General features: G+C 49.7%; 1 long non-coding RNA gene and 1 pseudogene across 1 annotated transcript in view; one reads left to right on the plus strand and one right to left on the minus strand.

Moving 5' to 3' along the window:
- The window catches only part of LOC141937302 (uncharacterized), a 201,756-nt gene that overhangs the window by 40,797 nt on the left and 136,308 nt on the right, over nt 1-24,651 (minus strand). The gene's annotated exons all lie outside the window — the stretch shown is intronic.
- LOC141937285 (uncharacterized) lies at nt 21,859-24,480 on the plus strand (annotated as a pseudogene).

The following is a 24,651-nucleotide window of genomic DNA, read 5'->3' on the forward strand; positions in this document are numbered from 1 at the left end:
GTCCTCCATGAACTTCTCCCACCATGAACTTCCCTCCCAGCAACAGACTGCTGCAGCGTGGGCTCTCCTCAGAGTCTCGACCTTCTTTGGTCACAGCCTCTGCTCTGGCATGGGGTCCTCCACAGGCTGCAGCTAGGCATCTGCTGCACCACTGACTGCCATGGGCTGCGGGCACAGCCTGCCCTCTCCCCACGGGCTGCAGGGGTCTCTGCTCCAGTGCCTGGAGCAGCTTCTTCCCCTCCTTCTTCACTGACCTTGGGGTCTGCAGGACTGTTTCTCTCACATTTTCTCACTGCTGTCTGCCAGTCCTGCAGTGTTCTTTCACTCTTTCTTAAATATGTCATGAAGGCACCACCAGCTTTGCTGATGGGCTCAGCTTTGGCCAGAAATGGGTCCAGCTTGGAGCTGTCTGGAACTGGCTCTGTCCAACAGAGGAGCAGCCCCTGGTCTCCTCTCACAGAAGCCACCCCACAGCCCCTTCCCCCCTCCAAACCTTGCCATGTTAACCCAGAGCAGTCAGTCTTTCCCTGTTTTGCAACACCTGGAAGTTACAGGACTTGTGGCCTAGAAGCGTCTGTACCATCGCACTAAGGAGCTGGTGAACATTTTGCTGTCAATCTGTTTAAGTCTCTTTGGACCCATTTGCGTTATTGCCACCACCAAACACTCAGAGGAGTGGCAGGGTTGTGTGAAGGAGGATTTAAGGACATGTGCCAGCATCGACTCTTGTCAGCCTTTGCTGATAATTTCCCCCCAGGATGAACAGTGTTCGTTATCTCTTGACTGCGGTTTCATCTCTCCAGGCACGCACTGGATTACCACTGACTTTTATGTCGGGAATTTTTTCCTCACCCCACTGCATTCCATGTCTTCAGTGGGGTTAACTGCAGGGGAATATTTCCCAGGGGGCCAGGGGGGACTTGAGAGTCCCCAGGCCCAGTAGGAGTGAGCGGGACAGATGGGCACCATCATACAGATTGTCCTTGTGGGCTCGGGGCAGGAGCTGTCCCCAAGTTCTGCCCTGGGCACTCACCCAGCAGAATCTGGGGGGGTTGGCTGTAAGGTCCACCCAGCTGTCATGTCCTGGGGCTCCCTGGCAAGGGGCAGCTGATCACCTCTACCTCAGCCCAGACCTTGTTCTGTTTCCTCCTACAGTTCTTGGTCATATTTTAACAAAAAAAAAAAAAAAAAAAAAAAAAAAGAAAACAAACCAAACACACCCTCCCAACCCAGCCTTTGTAAGTGTTTCCCAGTACAGAGTGATTTCAGGGCAGAAGGGGTTGAATTTAATTCCCTAAAGCCCTTTTGAACACCTTCACAGGCTTTGGTAGCATTTAGACAAGTCGTGATGGTTTTACCTTAAATAGTTTTAGAATATCAACAGTGAAGAAAAGAAAACATTTCCCAGGGTAGAGAGGAAACCCCTCTGTTTCTCCCATGGGGTCTGCTGTCTCCACGTCTTTGGCCCACTGGAACACTAATGATGCTCAGGCCTCCTTTCCCAGAGCCTGAAGGACTGCAGACACAGCCTCTAACCACTCACTCACCCACCCAGGGAACTCCAGACCTGTCAGTCTAACATCAGCACCTGGAAAAATTATGGAGAATATCATACTGGGTGCTACTGAAAGGCTTTTAAAGACCAGTGAAACCATCAGGCACAGTCAACATGGGTTCACAAAGGGCAAGTCTGTTTAACTAACTTGATATCCTTCTACAATAAGGTCACCTGCCTCGAAGGCAGTGGATGTAGTTTTTCTGGATTCTAGTAAAGCTTTGGATATTGTCCCTCACAGCATCCTTCTGGACAAGTTGCCAACTGTGAGATGAGAAGGTTCACGGTGCAGTGGGTGAGAACTGGCTGAAGGGGAGGTTCCAAGGGTTGTAGTGAATGGGGCTACATCTGGCTGGCAACTGGTCACCAGTAGTGTTACTCAGGGCTCAGTCTTAGGCTGGTTCTGTTCAATATTTTTATCAACGATCTGGAGAAGGACTTGAATGCACCATTAACAAGTTTGATGATGATACTAAATGGGGAGGTGCTGTTGACTTTCGCAAGGGACAAGAGGACACACTATTACCAGCCAGTCAAAAGAGGGGATTATTCCGCTCTATTGGTGCAGCCTCACCTCGGGCTCACTTTGTGCAGTTCTGGGCCCCACAATTTGAGAAGGATGTGAAGGTCCTCAAATGCGCACAGAAAAGGCCACCAAAGTTGGTGGGCAGGGCTGAAGGAACGTCCTGTGAGGGACAGCTGAGGACTCTGGGTTTGTCTAGTTTGGAGAGAAGGAGGCTCAGGGGTGACCTCATGGCTCTCTGCAGCTTCCTGAGGCAGGGACATGGAGAGGGAGGTGCCGAGCTCTTCTCCCTGGGATCCAGGGACAAGATGCCTGGAACGGTTCAAAGCTGAGCCAGGGCAGGTTTAGCCTGGACATTAGGGAGCACCGTCCCCCAAAAAGCACAATTTGGTGTCTGGGCAGGAGAGGAGCGTGGACAGGCAGCCCAGACCGCTGGGTCCTCTGCCCCACTCTGGGAGGGGCGGTGGTTCCCTGTTCCATGGACTCAGCTCTCCTGGGTTCACAGGAGATGTCAGAGACCAACACTGGACCCATGTGCCTTCCTGGGTCCCCAGCCCACTCTCTCCTCTAGGGTGCAACAGCCCCACCACAGCCAGGAAGGCAGGTCATGGTTCCCAGATGCTGGACTGACCTCCCCCCATCCCCCACCATGTGTGGCCTGGCTTTGTGGGACTTTGTGTTTATTATCTTTCAGCTGTGGATTCGTCTCTCCAGGCAGTATCTCCAGGGGAACTGAGGGGGGACCTAAGATTCCCCAGGGCAACAGAATGCAATCGGGGCTGATGGGCACCAGCACAATGGGGCTTGTCCCTAGGTTGTGGGGCCAGGGCAAGAGCTCTCAATTGGGAAACCAGTAGAAAAAGGGGAAGCCAGAAATCATAATGTACTAGGACACAGACCTGACAGAGCAAACATGGAGACAATGACAAGGAACAAACCTCACCGCTTAGAAAAATTTATATTTCCCTTCTTTTCTTTTTTAATAAAACCACAAAATATATATATAAAAAAAATATAGAGAAAGAAAAAGTCTGATTCTAATATTTCTTGGGAGTTGCTTTTTACACAAAATGCACCTATGATCTAAGGATTATAGATTCCAGTCACGTGCTTGTGCCCTTAACATGTCTTGTGTGGGACTCGAAGATTCAAATGTCTCCTAAGCAGCTTCTTCTTGAGCCCAGCGTACACAGGAGGGGGTACTTGTTTCTCAAAGGTAAGCCTGTGTCTGGTGGGGCTCTGCAGAGCCCTGACTTCCATCCAGTGCTGCTAGGCAGTCCTATTAATGGCTGCAGGGATGGAGAGGGCCCTTTACAGAACAATTCTAGGAGCGTTTGAAAACTGGTTGAGAAGATCAGAATTTGAAATTATGTTGTAGATTTGGAGGAAAGATACTAGTCTGTTGTCGACGTGCACTACGAGTAAGAGAGACGAGATGGCAGCAAAGAGGACTTGTGTTTGGGTACAGTTTCTCCCAGGAAGGATACGAACACCTTGGAACAGACTCCTGGGATTGCTCGTGCCCCTCCTGGCACTGAAGCTCTCCCATGTGCCTCTCCATTGGCTAAGAAAGTCCTTCAGGATGAAGAAGAGTCTGCTTTGGGGAACAGCAGGAGCAGGACAGGGCTCCCTTCATTTCCCTCCTCTCCTCACAAGTATCTGATCCAAGGTGACAATTCAGCCCTGAATTGGTCAGGTGGTTGGACTTGATGATCGTTGTAGGTCCCTTCCAACTGAACTACTTTATTCTATTCTACCTGTTGATGGCACTAAATTGGGAGGACCATTCCTGTGCCTTAGGGAAGCCATTCAGAGGAAACCTGACAGGCAGGAGCACTGTCCTGTCAGGAAATTCATGAAGTAGAAGGACAAAGCCAGGTCCTGTGTTTGGGCTAGACTAACACCCTGCAGCGGTGGGGGCTGGAGACTGCCTGGCTGAGGGGCAATTCTGTGGAAAAGGCCCTGGTGGTGCTGCAGGACAGAAAGCAAAACACAGTCCAGCATTTATTCACCGGATCCAGGGTGACCTGTCAGCAAAGGTGTCCAGCCGTGTCCTGAAGTGTATAGAGGAACCTCACAAAAAAGCGTGAGGGAAGTGATTGTATATCTCTGCTCATCACTCGTTAGACCACCTGTACAGTACCGTGTACAGTTTGGGGCACCCAGATCAAGTGTACTGGGTCTGGCTGGGAAGGGGTTCACTTTCTTCGTAGCAGCCCGTAAGGTGCTATGTCTTGCATTTGGCCTAAAACAGCACTGATAACACACCAGTGATTTGGCTGTTGCTGAACAGTGTTTACACAGCATGAAGGTCTTCTCTGTTTGTCACTCTGCTCCCTCCCAGTGTTTAGGCTGAGGGTGGACAAGAAACTGTGAGGGGACACAGCCAGGACAGGTGATCCCAACTGACAGAGGAATATTGTGGAATATGAGCATATGACTTCATGCTCATCAATAAAACTGGGGCAGAGGACTGTTCTATCTACCCCTCCATGCCTTCAGATGAAGTGACGCCACAGGGCAGCACTCAGGCTGTGGGTGAAGTGAGGAAGAGGAGGAGGAGAGATAAGGCAGATAGTCCCCACAGGAAACCAGAATAGTCTCTTTGCCCAGGCACTGTCGGTGCTGACCTTGAGCCGAGGGGATCAGAGGGAAATCTCACCCGCTAAACCTGGGGTGCCCCTTGCAGCACACTGAGGACATGCACCCACTGTGTTTATAAGGGACTCTCCTCTTGCCATGGGCACAACCCTGGTCTCCCCAGTTGCTCTGGCGGTCCTGCGTTCAGCTCATAGCAGACAGCTGAGTGTCTCCCTCGCAGAGTGCTCTCAACGTCTTCCACCAACCTTTCCAAGAAAGGTTCCTAGCAAATTACAAGTTGGCTCTTTCTGGTTTGGGATAAGGGTGCCCTCCTGTACATGGAACAGTGAATGTTTGACATCTCCTATTTCCCCATGGAATGACATACTGAGGAACTGAGGCAACAGCTCAGAATCACAGAATCACAGAATCAACTAGGTTGGAAAGGACCTTGAAGAACATCTAGTCCAACCGTTAACCTAACACTGACAGTTCCCATCTACACCATATCTCTCAGAGCTATGTCGACCCTACTCTTAAACACCTCCAGGGATGGGGACTCCACCACCTCCCTGGGCAATCCATTCCACTGCCTAACAACCTGTTCTGTAAAGAAATACTTCCTGACATCTAGCCTAAACCTTCCCTAGCGCAACTTGAGGCCATTCCCTCTTGTCCTATCGCTTATTACTTGGTTAAAGAGACTCATCCCCAGTTCTCTGCAACCTCCTTTCAGGGAGTTGTAGAGGGTGATGAGGTCTCCCCTCAGCCTCCTCTTCTCCAGACTAAACAACCCCAGTTCCCCCAGCCGCTCCTCGTACGACATGTGCTCCAGACTCTTCACCAGCTTCGTTGCCCTTTTCTGGACACGCTCAAGTGATTCAATGTCCTTTTTGTAGTGAGGGGCCCAAAATTGAACACAGTAATCGAGGTGCCGCCTCACCAGTGCCGAGTACAGGGGCAAGATCACTTCCCTGTCCCTGCTGGCCACACTATTTCTGATACAGCCCAGGATGCCATTGGCCTTCTTGGCCATCTGGGCACACTGTTGGCTCATGTTCAGCCGGCTGTCAATCAACACCCCCAGGTCCCTCTCTGACTGGCAGCTCTCCAGCCACTGCTCCCCAAGCCTGTAGTGCTGCTGGGGGTTGTTGTGGCTCAAGGGCAGCACCCGGCATGTGGCCTTATTGAAGCTCATACAGTTGGCCTTAGCCCATCGCTCCAGCCTGTCCAGGTCTCTCTGCAGAGCCTCCCTACCCTCAAGCAGATCAACACTCCCACCCAGCTTGGTGTCATCTGCAAACTTACTGAGGGTGCATTCGATCCCCTCGTCTAGATCATCAATAAAGATGTTAAACAAGAGTGGCCCCAAAACCGAGCCCTGGGGGACACCACTCGTGGCCGGCCGCCAACCGGATTTAACTCCATTCCCCACAACTCTTTGGGCCCGGCCATCCAACCAGTTTTTGACCCAGCAAAGCGTGTGATCATCTAAGCCTCGAGCAGCCAGTTTCGCCAGGAGAATGCTGTGGGAAATGGTGTCAAAGGTTTTGCTAAAGTCAAGGTAAACTACATCCACAGCCTTTCCCTCATCCAATAAGCAAGTCACTCTGTCGTAGAAGGAGACCAGGTTTGTCAAGCATGACCTGCCTTTCATAAACCCATGCTGACTAGGCCTGATCCCCTGGTTGTCCTGCATGTGTTGTAAGATGGTACTCTGGATGAGCTGCTCCATCAGCTTCCCGGGTACCAAAGTCAAGCTGACAGGCCTGTAATTTCCTGGATCATCCTTCCGACCCTTCTTATATATGGGCGTTACATTGGCCAATTTCCAATCTGTCGGGACCTCCCCTGTCAGCCAGGACTGCTGTTAAATGATGGAAAGCAAATGATGGAAAGCTCCCATAAAGCTGTCCCTGATTATTGTTTATTCTGGGTGAAATTGCAAAAGAAAATAATTACAAGGGTCTAATATTGCTTATGCAGTGATATTTACAAAAAACAACTACCAACCACCTCTTAGGAAGTAGATTATATCACAGAATCACAGAACGGTTGAGGTTGGAAGGGACCTCTGGAGGTCACCTAGCCCAACCCCCTGCCTAAGCAGGGTCACCTACAGCAATTTGCCCAGGACCATGTCTGTCGCAGGGGGATATTGGACCTGCACCACTCTATGAGAGTTATATCAAGCAAAGCCGTTTATTTTTCCAATAGTACAATACTTATGCTCTCGCCAAAGCTCTTACTTCATAATTAGCAAATCAGCAATTAGACAGTTATCAACCTTTTCTCCTATCAGCATCAGACCACTCTAACACGTGCTGTGCAGAACAAACAACTTCTTGTTCACGCGCTGTCCACGCAGCGGTAATTTCTCACAGTTTAGTACTTTTCCACAGTTTGGTGTTGCAACTGTCCATTGTTTTCCACTGCCACCTTAGCACAGCTCAGCAGTCTCTTATCTTTCTCCCAAGGTCTGTTTTTCATCAAAGCCTAGCACTTTCTCAGAGGCTGTGCAAGGCTGACAGGCCGATGCCTCCCACATCTCCCCCTTCTTTGTTTTATAGCTGCACCTGCAAGACTTCTTTCAGAGCTTTATCAATTAAGGTTTAGAAAAAGTTCAAAAAACACAGTATACCTAAAACAATTCTATAAAAGGCTAAAAATAAAATAGCAGTTACAGTTACTAGTTGAAAAGAGTAGGACAGTCTTTGACTATTACAAAATAAGGAAGATACAGAATAGCATACTTACTTAATGGGGTACTAATATTCAGATCCGCAATTGCTGGGGAACCCTGGCTGAGGCGAGAATTTAGAGTACCCTTCCTTGCAAACTGGAAATCCTATGCGATGTGTCCATCCGTAGGTGAGGCATCCAACATCGCTGCAAACAGGTCCAGCCTTCAAATCATCAGGCCAAAATAACTGGCAATTTTCTTTGGGCAGAAACATCTGATTTCATCCTCCTGTTGGGTTCCACACAGAGCCTGGCCACCACTCAAGGGGGAAACCAAGGGAGTTTCTAATAAGGTTAAACACTTGAGTTCTTAATTCTTAATATTGCTAAACAAAGGAAGTTGAATACACACATTCTTACAGCATTTCATCCTCATTAATAAGTACATTTTGTGTAAGCTACATCTTTCACTAGTGACTAGTAAGCCTATATATTTCATCAAGGAGTTGCAATTACTGTTAGCATTTTCTCTTAAAAGAGTTGGCAACTCTAGTGTGATTAAGGACAGAGATAGTGTATTTTGTCCTATTGCAGCAGCAAGCATTACCCATACATTCTGCTTAAATGATCAGTCGAAGAGACCGCAAACTGTTGGCACAGGGGCATCCACAGCACCCACAGCTGGCTCCTGAGTGTCCACCAAAAGCTGCCTCTCACGCCTCAGGTATGGTCGCACACACCCTGCTGGTAACCGCCGGGGACCGTGACCTGTGGAGACACAAGCATAACCTCTTCCCCAGGTTATTAAAGGATATGGTCCTTCCCAGTTACACTTTCCAGGTTTTTTGCTAACACTTGAGCCTTGCCCTGGACTTCTTATTGATCTGGTATCTGCGACGAGAAGTGATGCAATAGTGGTGGCACCTGTGAGCAGGGGAAATGTTTAAAAAGTTCATGACATATAATGCCTTATTTAGCCTTTCGTGAGGTGTAGATAGATATCCTCCATCTCTCCCCTTTTTGTTGTTGCAATAGATGCTTTAGCGTGCCATGCGTACGCTCCACAATGGCCTGTCTGGTCGGTGAGTGGGGAATGCCGGTCAGATGCTTGACTCCCCACTGTATGGCAGGATGCAAACACTGCTCCAGAAAAGGTATCAACAGACACATGCACATATTTTAACATTCCAAATGCGGCAAAGTGAGTGACATCAGATTGCCATAATTCTGAGGAGGTGAGTCCCTGAGGGTTGACACCACTGGCTGTTGAAGAGAGGAAGTCCTTCTGGTATTCAGGGCAAGTCACGATGATGTCTTTAGACTGACGCCTTGATAAAAAAACCTGGTTTTGTATTGCTCTGGTGTTTTGGTGGAAAAATGCATGTGAAAGCCGAGCTTGCTCAAAGACATTTGTATTAGCCACTGTAACATGTGCACAGTAACCGGAACAATGATACACACAGGTTCCTGTGCTAAATCATTAAGGTGGCACAACTTTTCCATTGGCAAGGGCCACTGACCCACACACACAGGTGATTCTGTTTTCCATGAAGTTTCAGGGTGGGTTTCAGGGTGGGTTGTGCTGCAGTGGCGATTAAGACAAATTTGATCCAATTTGAGTTCCCCATCAAGCCATACAGTCATGACCCCATGATGTAGTAGGGGTTTCCAATATAAATGGATGAATATTTGCTACCCAGTTTTCTGGGCCCCTTACATGAATGAGATCTTTGCTTTGAAATGTTACAGCATGACCACCAACCCTGAAAAGCATGCGAGTTACCCAAGCTAACGGCCAGTCTGCTCGCAGATATTACAGTCACATCCGTACCAGGATCTAAAATGCCTGTCAGTTCAACAGATTCTTCTGCTTTGGTGAGGGTACATTTTATCAGAGGTCGACCTTGTGTTGCTGTCTGAGCCCAAAATATTTGAGGAGTACCTGCTGATCCAAATCCTGAGTCACTCCGGCTTCTCAGCATAGTATTAGGGGGAGCCACAGTAAGATAAACAAGCTGAACAATTTTTGACCCTTTTGCTACTGAACAGGGGTCCAGGGTTCCAGGCCATAATTCTGATTTCCCCTTCATAATCGGCATCTATGACCCCTGGTAAAATGAACAACCCCTGTAAGGTTGTAGATGATCTTCCCAGTAATAATGCACTTTTTTTTTTTTTTTCTTTTTTCATTTCCCAACAGTCTATATACTCCTGTTGGTATCAAGGATACCGTGGTATCTAGTGATGTTACTGACTCAGAGGCTGCTAGGTCCACGCCTGATCGGTATCAACTAAATTATTATAAACCACATTTGATTAGTGTCTCTTTGTTCACACTTGCGCCTGGAGGTCCCCCTATCTTCTTCAGCATTTTAAAATACAGCCTAGGGGACTCTTTTTGACTGTTGCCCCAGTCTGGCGGCTTCCCATCTCGTCTACTTTACCTTAAAACGTTACCTGATTAAGCTGACAATACCCCCTCAGGCAGATGGTACAAGGGTGCACTCTCCCCACAGAGTATGCACCCAAATTCAAGACAACAATTAACACAGAATTACTGCCTCCCACTAGAGGAGATATTTCACCCATGACACTTAAAACACTTAGCCCGAACAAACAGGCAGCATTGATGACCCAGCGGACGTGCACTAGGGCACTCTGTACTAAGGAATGTTCCCTCGTCCTGCACTACCCCCCCACTGGTACAGAGTCTGCCCTGCGCTGCGTTCCTCTGCAGCCGCTTCCCTTGTGGGATAACGGAACTGCGCGTCAGAGAACTCCGCACTCCGCAGCTGCATCTGGGCTGCGACACACACACACAAGACAATCACACAACCACACAAAGAGACCTCTTACACTTATTACTCACACAACATAAAATGACAAATACTACAAACATCAAAACACCATTAAGAATATATAAAGCCATTGCTAGCTGATTATGTGGTAAGTCCAGAAAATTTCCCCTTCTTTGTTTTTAATTCAAGGCTTTTGGTGTACTGACCATCAGAAAGGTTTAAAGTTAGTCCTTTTAGAATGGACAAGGGACTCCGCATCACAGTGTCAGCACCTTCTGTAAAAAACTGCCGCTTTTGGCGTTCAGGGGAGGCGGGACGGACAATCGCACGGTGCCAGATGGCCTCAGGCAGTCGCTCCGCGGCGGGGGGGCTTGGAGAGGCCCAGGGCCACCGTCGCCAACTCTGTGCTTTAAGAGTGTCCAAAACCAACTTCCAAGTGGTCGCTAGCTCACTAGCATGCTGATCCCCCTTGGAAATAGCATCCCACAACTGTTCACCTATTTCAGTCCATTTTGCTGGTTCAAAGGCTGTGAGGGTATCGGCAGGATAGCCGTGGTTTCTGCACCATTTAAGTAACCTTCGTACAGAAGTTTCATTATAAGTTATCCCTCTCATAGAGAGTATATGCAGCAGGAGTCTGACAGTGGCCGTCTCCTCTGTGGACTTTTTCTGCCCCATGCTGCCCCCGATTGATCACCTCTCCCGGGTGAGTTTCCATGGATCAACTCTTCTCCTACCTCCCTGTCACAGTCCCGCTGTAGACAGTACCTCCAATCGGGGATCCTCCTGCGGCGTCTTCCGTGCTCCGTCCTGGGACATCATGGTCACCATTTGTCACGGGGGGATATTGGACCTGCACAACTCTATGAGAGTTATATCAAGCAAAGCCGTTTATTTTTCCAATAGTACAATACTTATGCTCTCGCCAAAGCTCTTACTTCATAATTAACAAGTCAGCAATTAGACAGTTATCAACCTTTTCTCCTATCAGCATCAGACCACTCTAACACGTGCTGTGTAGAACAAACAACTTCTTGTTCACGCACTGTCCATGCAGCGGTAATTTCTCACAGTTCAGTACTTTTCCACAGTTTGGTGTTGCAACTGTCCATTGTTTTCCACTGCCACCTTAGCACAGCTCAGCAGTCTCTTATCTTTCTCCCAAGGTCTGTTTTTCATCAAAGCCTAGCACTTTCTCAGAGGCTGTGCAAGGCTGACAGGCCGATGCCTCCCACACTTGTCCAGGTGGATTTTGAATATCTGCAAGGATGGAGGCTCTATCACCCCACTGGGTAACCTGTGCCAGTGCTCAGTCACCCTCAGAGTTTCCTGATGTTCAGAGGGAACCTTCTCTGTTCAGTGTGTGTCCACTGCCTGTCACTGGACAGAGAACACCCCTGCACCACAGTGTTTTCCCAGGGAGGCCCCCTTCCCCAGGGTCCTCATTGAATTCCCAGGCCTCTTCTACTTGTTTGTTGCTGTGGTTTGGTGTTTGCTAGTGGTTACACTCACCGACATACACACTAACATCACATACACACACACACCGTTCCTGCCAGTTGCTGGCCCCGAAAGAACAGTTGGAAGAGCAACTGACATCATCTACCTGGACTTGTGCAAAGCATTTGACACTGCCCCGCATGACATCCTTGCCTCTAAATTGGAGACACATGGATTTGATGGATGGCCCACTTGGTGGATGGTCTGGATGGTCACACTCAAAGAGTTGCGGTCAACAGCTCCATGACCGAGTGGAGAACAGTGATGAGTGGCATTCCTCAGGGGTTGGGGTTGGGACAGGTGTTGTTTAACATCTTTGTTGGTGACATGGACAGTGGGATTACAGAATCACAGAATCACAGAATCGTCTAGGTTGGAAAAGACCTTGAAGATCATCCAGTCCAACCATTGACCTAACACTGACAGTTCCCAACTAGACCATAACCCTAAGTGCTAAGTCGACCTTACTCTTAAACACCTCCAGGTGTGGGGACTCCACCACCTCCCTGGGCAGCCCGTTCCAGCACCTAACAACCCATTTTGTAAAGAAATGCTTCCTAATATCCAGTCCAAACTTTCCCTGGTGCAACTTGAAGCCATTCCTTCTTGTTCTATCGCTTATTACTTGGTTAAAGAGACTCATCCCCAGTTCTCTGCAGCCTCCTTTCAGGCAGTTGTAGAGGGTGATGAGGTCTCCCCTCAGCCTCCTCTTCTCCAGACTAAACAACCCCAGTTCCCTCAGCTGCTCCTCGTACAACATGTGCTCCAGACCCTGCACCAGCTTCGTTGCCCTTCTTTGGACACACTCAAGTAATTCAATGTCCTTTTTGTAGTGAGGGGCCCAAAACTGAACACAGTCATCAAGGTGCGGCCTTACCAGTGCCGAGTACAGGGGTAAGATCACTTCCCTGTCCCTGCTGGCCACGCTATTTCTGATGCAAACCAGGATGCCATTGGCCTTCTTGGCCACCTGGGCACACTGCTGGCTCATGTTTAGCCAGCTGTCAATCAACACCCCCAGGTCTCTCTCTGATTGACAGTTCTCCAGCCACTGCTCCCCAAGCCTGTAGTGCTGCTGGGGGCTATTGTGGCCAAAGTGCAGAACTCAGCATTTGGCCTTATTGAACTCATACATTGATTGAGGCACCCTCAGCAAGTTTACTGATGACACCAAAATGTGTGCTTCAGTTGATATGCTGGAGGCAAGTGATGTTGCCATCCAGAGGGACCTGGACAGGCTGGAGAGGTGGGCATGTGCAAAACTCCTGAAGTTCAACAAGGCCAAGTTCAACAAGGTCCTGCACATGGGTCGGGGCAATACCAAGCACAGATACAGGCAGAGCGATGAGTGGATTGAGAGTGGCTCTGCGGGGAAGGACTTGGGGGTATTAGTGGATGGAAAACTGACTATGAGCCAGCAGTGTGTGCTGACAGACCAGAAAGCCAACTGTGTCCTGGGCTGCATCAAGATTCCAGCAGGTCGACGGAGGGATTTTCCACCTCTACTCCACTCTCATGAGACCCCAACTGCAGCACAATGTCCAGGTGTTGGACCCCCAACATAAGGACACAGACCTGCTCAAGCAGGTCCAGAGGAGGCCATGAAGATGATCAGAGGGCTGGAGTGTCTCCCTTCTGAGAGAGTTGAAGTTGTTCAGCCTAGAGAAGAGAAGGCTCTGGGAAGACCTTATAGCAGCTTTCCAGTACCTAAAGGGGGCTACAGGAAATGTGGGGAGGGACGCTTCATCAGGGAGTGTCGTGATAGGTTGAGGGGTAACATTTTTAAACAGAAGGAGGATAGATTTCAATTAGATATAAGGAACAAATTCTTTACTGTGAGTGTGGTGAGACACTGGAACATATTGCGCAAAGAGGTGGTGGATGCCCCCCTGCTGGAAAATCTCTAGGCAACCTGTTCCAGTGTCTAAAATCTAAATCTAATCTAAATTTAATCCAGTATCTAAATCTATGCTCTTTTAGCTTACAATCATTGCCCCTTGTCCTGCTAGTACAGGCCCTCATAAAAAGTCTCACCCCCTCTTTCCTGGCCTATGACCACTATATTTTCATCCGCAAACACCTTGGAGACTGCCCAGACATATCCCAAGATGGGGCTTGGAGGCCCCAGTATAGAGAGGCTGAACACCCTGGCCTCAGTGTATACTCCTACACTTGAGACAGTATAGGAGTAGCCCGAGAGTGCTTGAAGAGAGGGTTCAGAGATGGTGGAGCTTTTCTTCTCAATGGAAAACAGCATGAGAAAGAAATAATGCCACAAAGTGCAGTTGGGGAAGTCCACACTGGACACAAGGAGAAAAAAATTTCACTCCAAGGGCAGTGCTGCAGTGCAACAGATCACCCAGAAGGAGCCTGGATCAACCCAAAGCTTTTTGTTCCACGGAAGAGCAGGGAGGATGGTGAGATATCAGTAAAGGAAGGAAGATGCTCAGGTGAGAGCAAGGTGGGACAGCTGAGTGGGTGATTACAGCCTGCAGAAAGAGAGGCACAGCTGATGCAACACCATAGAACAGTCTGTGGAGGTGACAGAGGGTTGTGGAAAAGCTGGAAGCCCCCAACAAAGTCAACCTCTTCTTGACTTTGGCCATGGTTGTTCTTTCTGTCACGGATGCCTATAAGGAGGCACAGTCCCTTGCGGCACTGGGGCCTCATTGCCCCCTTGTCCCTACTCAGGAGCCTGGGAGGTGCACATCTCCATTGCCCACTGCCCCAGGAAGAGCCCTAAGGAATGTGTGAGGGAAAGGATCTCTCTTCCCAGGGGCTGGGGATCAGGGCTTGGCCCTTTGGTTAATGGGGTCAGGGCTTGGTCCTTTGGCTTCATGAAATACATCCAGGTTTCCTCAGCATCAGAGCCACCTTTCTTTTGCTGTTCCCTAGCTGCCATCACTGCCTCCAGTTTTCTGCTCTAACTGGAGCCTGGGGAGGCTTTGTCAACAGTGTCCCTCTGTGGGACTCATTAAAACTAGAAGAAACTTTGTAATTTGAATCTGACTTTGACATCTTCAGAGGTTTCTTCAGCAGTTTCTTCCTCGTTGTCTCTAAGGTTCATGGAATTTGCACCAAACCCACCCGAGGGTTCATTAAAATGCCTCCGGCTGGTTCTGTGCTGCGGAGCTGGGCTGGGGTCCTGGGATGGAGGGAGGTGACAGCAAGTGGGCAGCACTGCAGAGAGACAGCTCTGTCCAGGAGCAGCTCCTCTGCAAAGCGCAGCAAGGCTGAGGGCACTGCCTGCAGGCACTGGGGGAAGATGAGCTGGGCAGAGAGAGGGGAAAGGCAGATGGGAGTGGGAGGATGCTGAGAGCTCACTAGAGGTGAAATCATCAAGGCCCCTGACACAATCAGTCTCTGGGTGCAGGGCAATGCAGCTGTAGTTCGTGGAGGGATCTGGTCAAGCCGGCACAGCCCCCAGGAATCTCACTGCTCTCTAGACGAAGAGGACGTGCTCCAGAACACGGCTTCCCTGCTGCACTGTCAGAGGGACAGGCCATGGCGGCTGCCTTCTCCCGGGGACGGCAGCCGGGGCTGCAGCCAGGGGTGCCCAGGGCTGTCCTTCAGATCAGGGTCCCTGCACCCCAGGGGGTGTGTGCTGGGGCAGGGACTCTGCCACCTGCCAGGGTCAGCACTCAGCCTGCCTGGGGAGCTCCCCACGGCGCTGTGGGGAGAAGCTGTAGGGGGAAGGAGAGACCCCTGGCAGGGCAGGGTCCTTCTGCTGTCCAGAGGTGCTGGGTGGGTCAGGGCTGCTCACAGCTCCAGGGCATTGTCAGAGGCTCTTTTCCAGAAGCACATCAAGGCATGGGCTACCTGAAGGGGAAGGAGTCTGTGCTGTCACTCTTGTACTCTTCTTTTTTGGTGTGGTGGGTAAGATGGATATTTATCTCCCAGTTCTTGAGAAGGCATTGGATCTCCAAATCTATTTCACTTATGGGTGAATACATCTGCGAATATGAAAAATCAATATCCTGCAGGTTAGAGAGAGCACTCAATATCACCTTTCCAGCCTTATCGGGGTTGATCGGATATTCCTGTCAGACCTTGCACCCACAGAGAAGACCCTGGGCAATGTCCTGCTGCCAGGAGGGGTCAGCAGGGCAGAGCTGAGCACACTGACAGGGAGGAGATAAGTGTGACACAGCTCCCAACTGTGACAGCCCCAAGCAGCAGAGACGTGGGATGGGAGGGAGAGGAAGTTGCTGCCACAAAAGCTGTGGGAGGGGGGATTTGGGCACCTCCCTGCCATCCCTTGCAGTGCAGATGCCTTCAAGGAGCATCCCCCTTGGTCTCCTCTCCCACCCAGCACAACCTTTGCCCCCATGGTAGTGGGGTTTCAGGCTAAGTCTTCATGGCAACCTGATCCACAGTGAGGATAAACCCCTGAGTGCCTGTCTGTCTGTCCCTGCCTTTCCTCCCTTGGCAGGAGCATTGGGTGCACCATGGAGCGCCTTCCCAGCGGCCTCACCCTTGAAGAGGAGAACTTAACAAATGCTCAAACACTTGTCCCTTTCTGCCTCCAGTAGCAGCAGCACTGTAGAATTTCTCCATTTTTCTCCTCCTGTATCTGCTCTCCTTATTGTCGTCCCTGGACTTGCTGGGATGAGGGAGTGGGGTTAAGCTGCAGTTCAGACACCAACCCTACCATGTAGATGTGTCTCTTGGAGTAAAATCCCCTCATAATCTGTGGGGTCAGGGCAGAACAAAGGACACAATTCTCTCTTCAGGACACCCCATCTTTAGGACTTTCAGCTCTTTCTCTGAGGGGCTCATGCTGGGCTGCAAGGTACTCTCCAGGTGGGCAATGCTTTCCTGTGGCATCTCTGTGTTCTTCAGGAGCCCCATGGAGGAAACACCTCAGTGCTAAGGTCATAGAAATGTTGCTGGGCATCTGCACACAGGCAGCTGCAATGAGTCCTCTGTATCCCTGGTTGGGAGGGGAAAGCTGAGATCCTCCTCAGGTGCAATGAGATGGGACTAGGGCTTTGGAGAGCTGCACTTGGAGACTGCATTTCTCTAGTATCAGCAGTGTCCCATTTCTTCTCAGGGGAACATCTGAGTCCATCATTGTCCAGCTCAAAGAGGTGCCAGCACAGGGCAGATGAGACCAGGGCTGATGGACAGAGCGACTGTCCTCATTCTGAACCATAGGACAGCCCCTTGGCATCTCAGGACCAACAAGGTTTCTCTTGGAATGCAGCAGAAATGCCAAGAATTTCTGCCTTAAAAACACTCCTCAGGTGTGGTGGTACAACTGGAACAGTATAGACAAAATAAAATCCCCACAGCTCTGCCCTGCACTAAGGTGTTAGGAATTTAAGCTGAGAGCACCTGTGTTCAGTTTATCTATTGCTGTCAGGCAAGACTGACTCCTGCAGATCCTACAGCAGAGCTCCCTGCTCCATGGAGCACCCTCAGCCAGAACCAACCAGACCTCGCAAGAGGGACTGGTCAAAGGTCTTTGTTAAAAGGGAGAAGCAGTCTCAGTGAGATACGTAGTAGTTTTTTCCTCAGAGAAGTCTATACTAATGTTAACTGTCGTTTCCTCCACGGAGAGTGCCCAATGATCAGAGGAAGCAGATGTTCAACAGCAGCTCCATCACCCAGTTCCTCCTCCTGGCATTTGCAGACACTTGGGAGCTGCAGCTCTTGCACTTCTGGCTCTTCCTGGGCATCTCCCTGGCTGCCCTCCTGGGCAACGGCCTCATCATCACCACCATTGCCTGTGACCACCACCTGCACACCCCCATGTACTTCTTCCTCCTCAACCTCTCCCTCGTCAACCTGGGCTCCATCTCCACCACTCTCCCCAAAGCCATGGCCAACTCCCTCTGGGACACCAGGGACATCTCCCACTTAGATTGTGTTGTCCAGGTCTTTATATTTTCCTTCTTGATCTCAACAGAGTTTTCTCTCCTCACCATCATGGCCTATGACTGCTACACTGCCATCTGCAAATGTTGCCATCTGCACTATGGGACCCTCCTGGGCATCAGAGCTTGCGTTCACATGGCAGCAGCTGCTGGGGGCAGCGGGTTACTCAATTCCCTCCTGCACATGGGCAATACATTTTCAATACCTCTCTGCCAAGGCAATGCAGTGGGTCGGCCCTTTGTGAAGTTCCCCAGATCGTCAAGCTCTCCTGCTCACCCTCCTACATCAGGGAAGTTGCGTTTCTTGTGGCTAGTCCGTGTTTAGCTTTTGGTTTTTTTGTTTTCATAGTGCTGTCCTATGTGCAGATCTTGAGGGTGGTGCTGAGGATCCCCTCTGAGCAGGGACAGAATAAAGCCCTTTCCACATGCCTCCCTCACCTGGCCTTGGTCTCCCTGTTCATCAGCACTGGTACGTTTGCCCACCTGAAGCCCCCCTCCATCTCCTCCCCAACCCTGGACCTGGTGGTGTCATTTCTGTACTCGGTTCTGCCTCCAGCAGTGACCCCCTAATTTACAGCATGAGGAACAAAGAGCTGAAGGATGCCCTGAGGAAACTGGTTCCATGGACATTTTTCAGGAGTGATAAATTCATCATCTCTGTCCACAAATGATTTCCAATGTACCCCACACAAGGCCTGAGTTGGTTTTTTTCCCTGTTTTATTATTATTATTACTATTGCTAATGTTTCTATTATCATCATCATCATCACCATCATTATCATTATCATTGTCATTATGTTCCTGCACAAATATTTTGATTCATCCCACTTCTGCTGAGGTATTAATCTTTTCTGTTTCACCTGAAGCCCATGTAAAAGTATCTCTAACTCTCTTACAGCATCTCTGTAATAAAAGGGGATTTGACAAGTAGAACGCTTGAAGGGAGGGCTCTTTTTCCAATGTGGATGTCAAGAGTAGGCCCAAGGAATTACAGTCTGAAAAGGGATTTTTTTGTTATGATTCTCCATGGCTTCAGGAGCAGAGAGCTCCCAGTGACCCAGTGACCTGTTAAGACTGGCAGTTGGACTTCAGACTCCTCTGCCAGCGCCTTGTGACAGTGAAGATGGTGAGTGGGCACTGAGGTACATACGCAGGCCTGTCCCACATGGTAGGTGGCAGGTGATGTCCTTCAGAAGGAGCACCTGGAGCTGTCTGGAGAGCATGGGGGATCTGCAGGGTCAGTGTGTGCCTGGGGTGGGCAAGGGATGGAACCCCACAAAGTGTGAGATTCTTTGAGGTCAAGTCACCCAAAAGTAAAGTGTTTAATCCTGGTATCTGCAGGTGAACGAGGACTCTGCAATCCCGGGGGAGACAGGGGAGATCCAGTGGAATGGGGAAGGGGGGCTGGAGAGTGATTCATGTCACCATTAGTAAAGTGCAGCTGACAGAGCTAAAGATACACCTGGTGCCTTTGGAAATGCTCCCCAGTCCCTCCAAGCACCACTGCCAGGCCCTCAGGATTACACCCAGCCCCCAGTCAGACAGGGCTCTTCTCCTGCTCACTGTGAGAGCACCAGCATCCAAGAGTCTCCAGGGGTGACAGGGAGGGCAGTGCGGGTCCCAGCACTCCCAGCAGTCCCTCCGGTGTCAGAGCAGCTCCCAGTGGGACTCACTGAAATGTCCAGTGAGCTTAAGGGGAAAAAAAAATCACCATGCTCAGCTGGAGAAAGCACTGACCAACCTCATCTAAGAAAATAATTACAAGAGCCTAATGTTGCTTATGCAGTGATATTTACAATAAACAACTACAAACCACCTCTTAGAAAGTAGATTATATCACAGAATCACAGAATGGCTGATGTTGGAAGGGACCTCTGGAGGTCACCTAGTCCAATCCCCTGCTTAAACAGTGTCACCTACAGCAATTTGCCCAGGACTGTGCCCAGGTGGCCCCCCTGGGTAATCTGTGCCAGTGTTCGGTCACCCTCACAGTTTCCCGATGTTCAGAGGGAACCTGATCTGTTCAGTGTTTGCCCACTGCCTCTGGCCCTGTCACTGGACACCACTGAAAAGAGCCTGGCTCTGTCCTCTTTGCACACAACCTTACAGTTGCATAACTAGGAACTCCCCAATGGGGCAGGGTACTGGGGGTTGTGATGTCACAGCAATGCGGGAAGCAGGGTCAATACTGTCATAGCCTCAGGGGCTGTCAGGAACTGTGAGGTCATCGTCAGTTGGGTACCGGGACAAGTGACACCAGGGACTACGGTGCTGCAGCCCAGAGGACCTGGCGACTGCTAGGTCAGTAAGGGGGGGGGGGCTGTGATGTCACAGCAGAACAGTGACCCCCGTATCACATAATGAAGTGGAAGTGACCTCACCACAGCCAGCCTTGCTCACCTCTGGCCCACCTGATACTGGGGTGGTAGCTGCCAGGTGAGCATGAGGCCAGATCCCACAGCCCACATGAGCTTCTGAGCCTCTGGTCCTTCTCTCACATGGTTCCCCTCACACCAGCCTCCACCGTTGCTGTCCCACAGGCCCCCTACGACCTGTGGGTCAGCTCTGGGTGCTGCGCTCATGAGGAAGGGGCTCGATAAACAGGCAGGATGGACTGCACTGTGCTGGGCATGCCTAGGGCATGGTGTGACCAGCCAGCAAGCTGTTTTCATGGGACAGACCCTTTTTCTCTATTTTCACCTATTTGTTCCTCCCTGGACCCCCTGGATCTTTCCCTTTGGTTCCTCCCCAAAACATCACGGATGATGTCAAGATGTAGATCCCCAGCACACTGGGAGATGTCCTGTGGGTGCACTGGCACTTACTTGTCACAGCAAGTTTTGAACCTGGACAGTGGTGCTGAGGCTTTTCCCAGGATAGCCCCAGCAGGAGCCCGGGTGGGCTGCACCTTCCTTCGAGCCAGTAATTTGGTTTGCACCGTCCATATATATTTTGATTTTTGAGTATATGGGTCTGTGCCAGTATCTCTGTATCGGTATCGACGTGCCAAGGGCTGAGGCACAGTTAGGCAGGGCAGTGGGTGGTGGGCTGGGTGGTACGGGATTTTGATGGGGAGGGCAGGACCCCTTTGCTGTGATCATGAAATATGGGTTGGGGCAGGGACTTATGAGGAAAGACATCCCTGCGAGCACCAGAGTGTCACGCTGCAGAGCAGCTTATGTGAAGATGCTGGGTTTGTAGAGATGGAAGCCTTCATGATACAGGGACAGGTGCTACCACGTACACACTCCTCGTTGACACATGTGATAATTCACTGTCCCAGAAGTGGGGCATAGTGATGCAAAGGGGTGTTTCAGGTGACCTGTACTTGCAGAGGTGCATGAGGGTGCGTGGGTGGGGTGTAGCATCTGTAAGAGTCGGTCAGAAGATCAGCATTGTCTCAACATTGTCATCAGGGACAAGGACAGTGAGGGACCTGACAACGGCCTGTTTGGAGCACAGCTGCCGATCCCTGGAGTGGAATGAAGTGCAAAGGCTCCTGAATGCAGAACTGTGTGGCACAGCCAGTGCTGTGCTGTTCTCCTGAGTACTGAACCGTGTGGTGCAGGCAGTGTAGTGCTGTTCTTTGGTGCCTGAGCCGTGTAGTACAAAGAGTGCTGTGCTATTTTTCGGTACCTGGGCCTAGCCGGAGCCGTTAGTGATAACTGCATAGCCACTGTCAAAAAAGATGGATCGCGACTGTTGCCATAACGTCGATGAAGAAATCATGAACCTTAGACAAACTTTGCTTCATTATAATACCAAAACACACCTCCTGGTTGAAGGCTACCCGCCTCCAAGACTGACCACACCTCGGACACTCCCCCCTGCGCACGCGCGATGGCCTCGCTCGAGAAGGGCGGAGAGATGATAATTGAATTCTGAGAAGGGCGGAGATCCCTGAGGCAGAGGTGGAGCAAGGTGTGTTACTGAGCATAAAAGATGACTTCTGGACAATGAAAATTGGAAGCTTCCCCACCAAGGACCACGACAATCGACGACGCAGCGTCAGCTGGACCCGGGACCGTTAGGACGTCGTGAGATCAGCGGTGGTAGCTATAACCTCTCTCCCTCTTCTCTCTAAACTTAACTTTACTTTTCTCCTTTCTTTCACCCATCTCTAACTATCGCGTGCCTCTTCACAGGCGACACAATAAAGTTTCACTGTTTGATTACAGCTATCCCCTTTGGTGTTGGTCACTTTAATTTTGCACTTTCGAGATCATAGCAAACGAACCATCAGGAGTCCACTGAGTGGACCGTGACATTAAACTGGCATCACGGACAGGATCCTGAGAGACAGGGGGGTGCAGGTTGTGTGTGGTCTGTAACAGGGGAAGAATGTTTCGCTCCAGCCGCACCTGTCCCTACACCCGAAAGGGTGAGAGGTGTCCAGAAAGCAAGGGGGGTGGTTCGAGATTCCCACACACCACACACGCCTCGGTGTATTGCACCCCAAACTCGAATTGAGGGCTCTATCAGGATCAAGTGCAAGGATCTCAGTGCAAAAGGGGGAACTACCCTCAATAAATGAGGTCGACTACCTGGGGAAGTGAAAGGGACAAGTCGAAAAGTCTGCAACTAAGTTTAACCTCCCCGTGGTAGATTTTGTCCCTTCAGCCACTCGGGGAAGAGAAGGGCGACACAGCAGCTGTTGCGTCTGTGGTGTAACTAAGTTTTCCTCCCCGAAGTGAGTTCGGCCCCTTCGTAATAAGAATGACTGAAAAGGATGTTTATCAAAACTCTCCATTAGTAAAAAATCTTGACTCGTTCTATGCACTCTTGGCAAAGTATGGAGCTCGACCCTCCCTGCCTGGGGAAGAGTGGGCTTGAGATAATTGGGAAAATTTACAGAGTGTAACAGACCGAGTGATTTCCATACAGAATGAGGCTAGATTACGGTCAGGTAAAGGCAAAGCGATAATCTGTGCAGTCCTTGGAGCCTGCCTGGTCGCAGCAATTGAAGACCGCTATAAGCGGCGTAGCCATGAAAAACAAATCATAGAATCCCTTGAAAATTTGGTACAACTTTTGCAGAAAACAATCTCCAACCTGGAATATCAATTAGTAGAAAAGGAGAAAGCATTTTGCTTGTTCAAACAGCAGACAGAGGAAAAGGAGGAAGAAAATTGCTGTCTAAAAGATGCCCTAAGAGAAGAATTTTCAAAGTCTGCTGAATCACTGAGTGAGATAGAAATGATGATGGAAGAGATAGGTATTCGGCAAATAAGTCAAATATACCCCCAAAAAGAACTAAAGGAAGCAAAGAAACGCTTCAGGGAGAACCCCCGAGTTAGACCTTTGATTAAAGCAGAATATGCTTATATAAATGATGAGGATAATGACCCACATATTACAACCAAAGAGATACCATATACTCCCACCGAATTGGCCAAAATGAAAAGAGAATATGGGCGCCTTCCCAAAGAATCTGAAACAGAGTATGTGTGGCACGTATCTATAACCGGAGGGGACCAGATTCAGTTAAATGAAAAGGAGGCAAGTGGTTACTGGGATCAAGGTGTCTTTTTAACAACAGGGGATAGACGTGCCCCATGGTCCCTAACCCAGCGGGCTGCTTATTGGGCCGGAGGGTTGAACCCTTTAGACAGGGGGGATCCCCTGCAATCACAGGCACAGTAGATCAACTGCTAGAAAGTGTGCACAAAGCAGCCTGCCTGCAAATGATACTTGAAAGGAAATTAGTCCCCGGATATGAATCCCCAATGATGCTGTCGGTGAATCCTGAAATCATGACTCCTTTAATAAGTGGGCTCCCAGAGTCACTCAAATCTACCGGGATTGATCTCCAAAGAACCATAGCATCTTTAGACCTGGTAGAAAAGCTGGAGAGCCTTATAAATGGCAGAAGAGATGAAACCAATACTGGCACAGATTCACCTTTCAATCATAGCTCAACTCCTTCCCACTCAAAACATAAAAGGAGGTGGACATGGGGAGATGTAGCTCAGGAATTGATAGATTATAGCAGAAAATATGGTCCTGTGAGGACCCTGGAGGAAAAATCAAAAGGGATCCATCAAATAGGAGCTAAAGATCTACCCCTTTCAGTTAGCAAGACTGCAACCTCTCCCACTGACCACACCACTGTTGCTGACTACTCCCACTCTAAAACAGGGGGAGGAGGAGGACAGCCCCTGACTCGACAACAATGGTGGGCTTTGGGAATTAAAAAGGGAGTTCCCAGGGATATAATGGATGGTTTATCCCTTAATAAGCCGAGTAAACTAATATCAAAGTGGTATGGTCCAAAACAACACCCACAGCACTCACAGTCAAATAGAGAAACCTCTCCTGTCATGCCCACGGCCCCCCCTGCAGAGAGTACGGGAGACGGGAAAAGTCAGCAGGGAAACTAGAACCTCCGTTCCTTAGCAGTGGACGGGGGAACTAGGATGGATTTATATCCGACAGCTCACTAAAACTAATAGAGGACATCTATTGATTACAGCTATTGTAGGGCCTAAGCGTGCACCCGTAACCTTTTTAATCGACACCGAGGCTCAGATCTCTGCCCTGACTGAGGAAGATGCACAGAGGTGTGGGGTGATTCCCTCTAAGCAAAATGTTTGTGTCCTGAATGCTTTAGGGTCAACAGAGGTTATGAATGTTGCTCCGGTAAAGCTGACGTTACCGGGAGAGGAAAGCACGGTCACTATTATCATGGTGGTTGGAAACATTCCGACCAACTTGTTAGGAATAGATGCCCTTAAAGGAAGGGGGTGGGAGGATTCAGAAGGATTGTTGTGGACTTTCGGGACACCACAGATGAACATCAGGCTGCTTCAAACTGCACCCACTCTGACGCTTAGCAAAGTAACTAATGTCAAACAATATCCCCTCCCCCTGGGAACAAAGGAAGGTGTCAAACAAGTTATGCAGGAAATCCGGGAGCAAGGAGTGGTGATAAATACTCATTCTCCCTTCAACTCGCCGGTGTGACCAGTGAAAAAGCCTAAGGAGAAGTGGAAGCTTACAGTAGGTTTTAGGAGACTGAATGCTAACACAGACCCTCTAACAGCCACAGTCCCTAACATGGCTGAACTGGTAATAACAATTCAGGAGAAAGCTCATCCAATCATGGCAATCATAGATGTTAAAGATATGTTTTTC

Source organism: Strix uralensis, chromosome 39 (assembly GCF_047716275.1).
Source record: "Strix uralensis isolate ZFMK-TIS-50842 chromosome 39, bStrUra1, whole genome shotgun sequence".
In the NCBI taxonomy this organism is placed as follows: Eukaryota; Metazoa; Chordata; class Aves; order Strigiformes; family Strigidae; genus Strix; species Strix uralensis.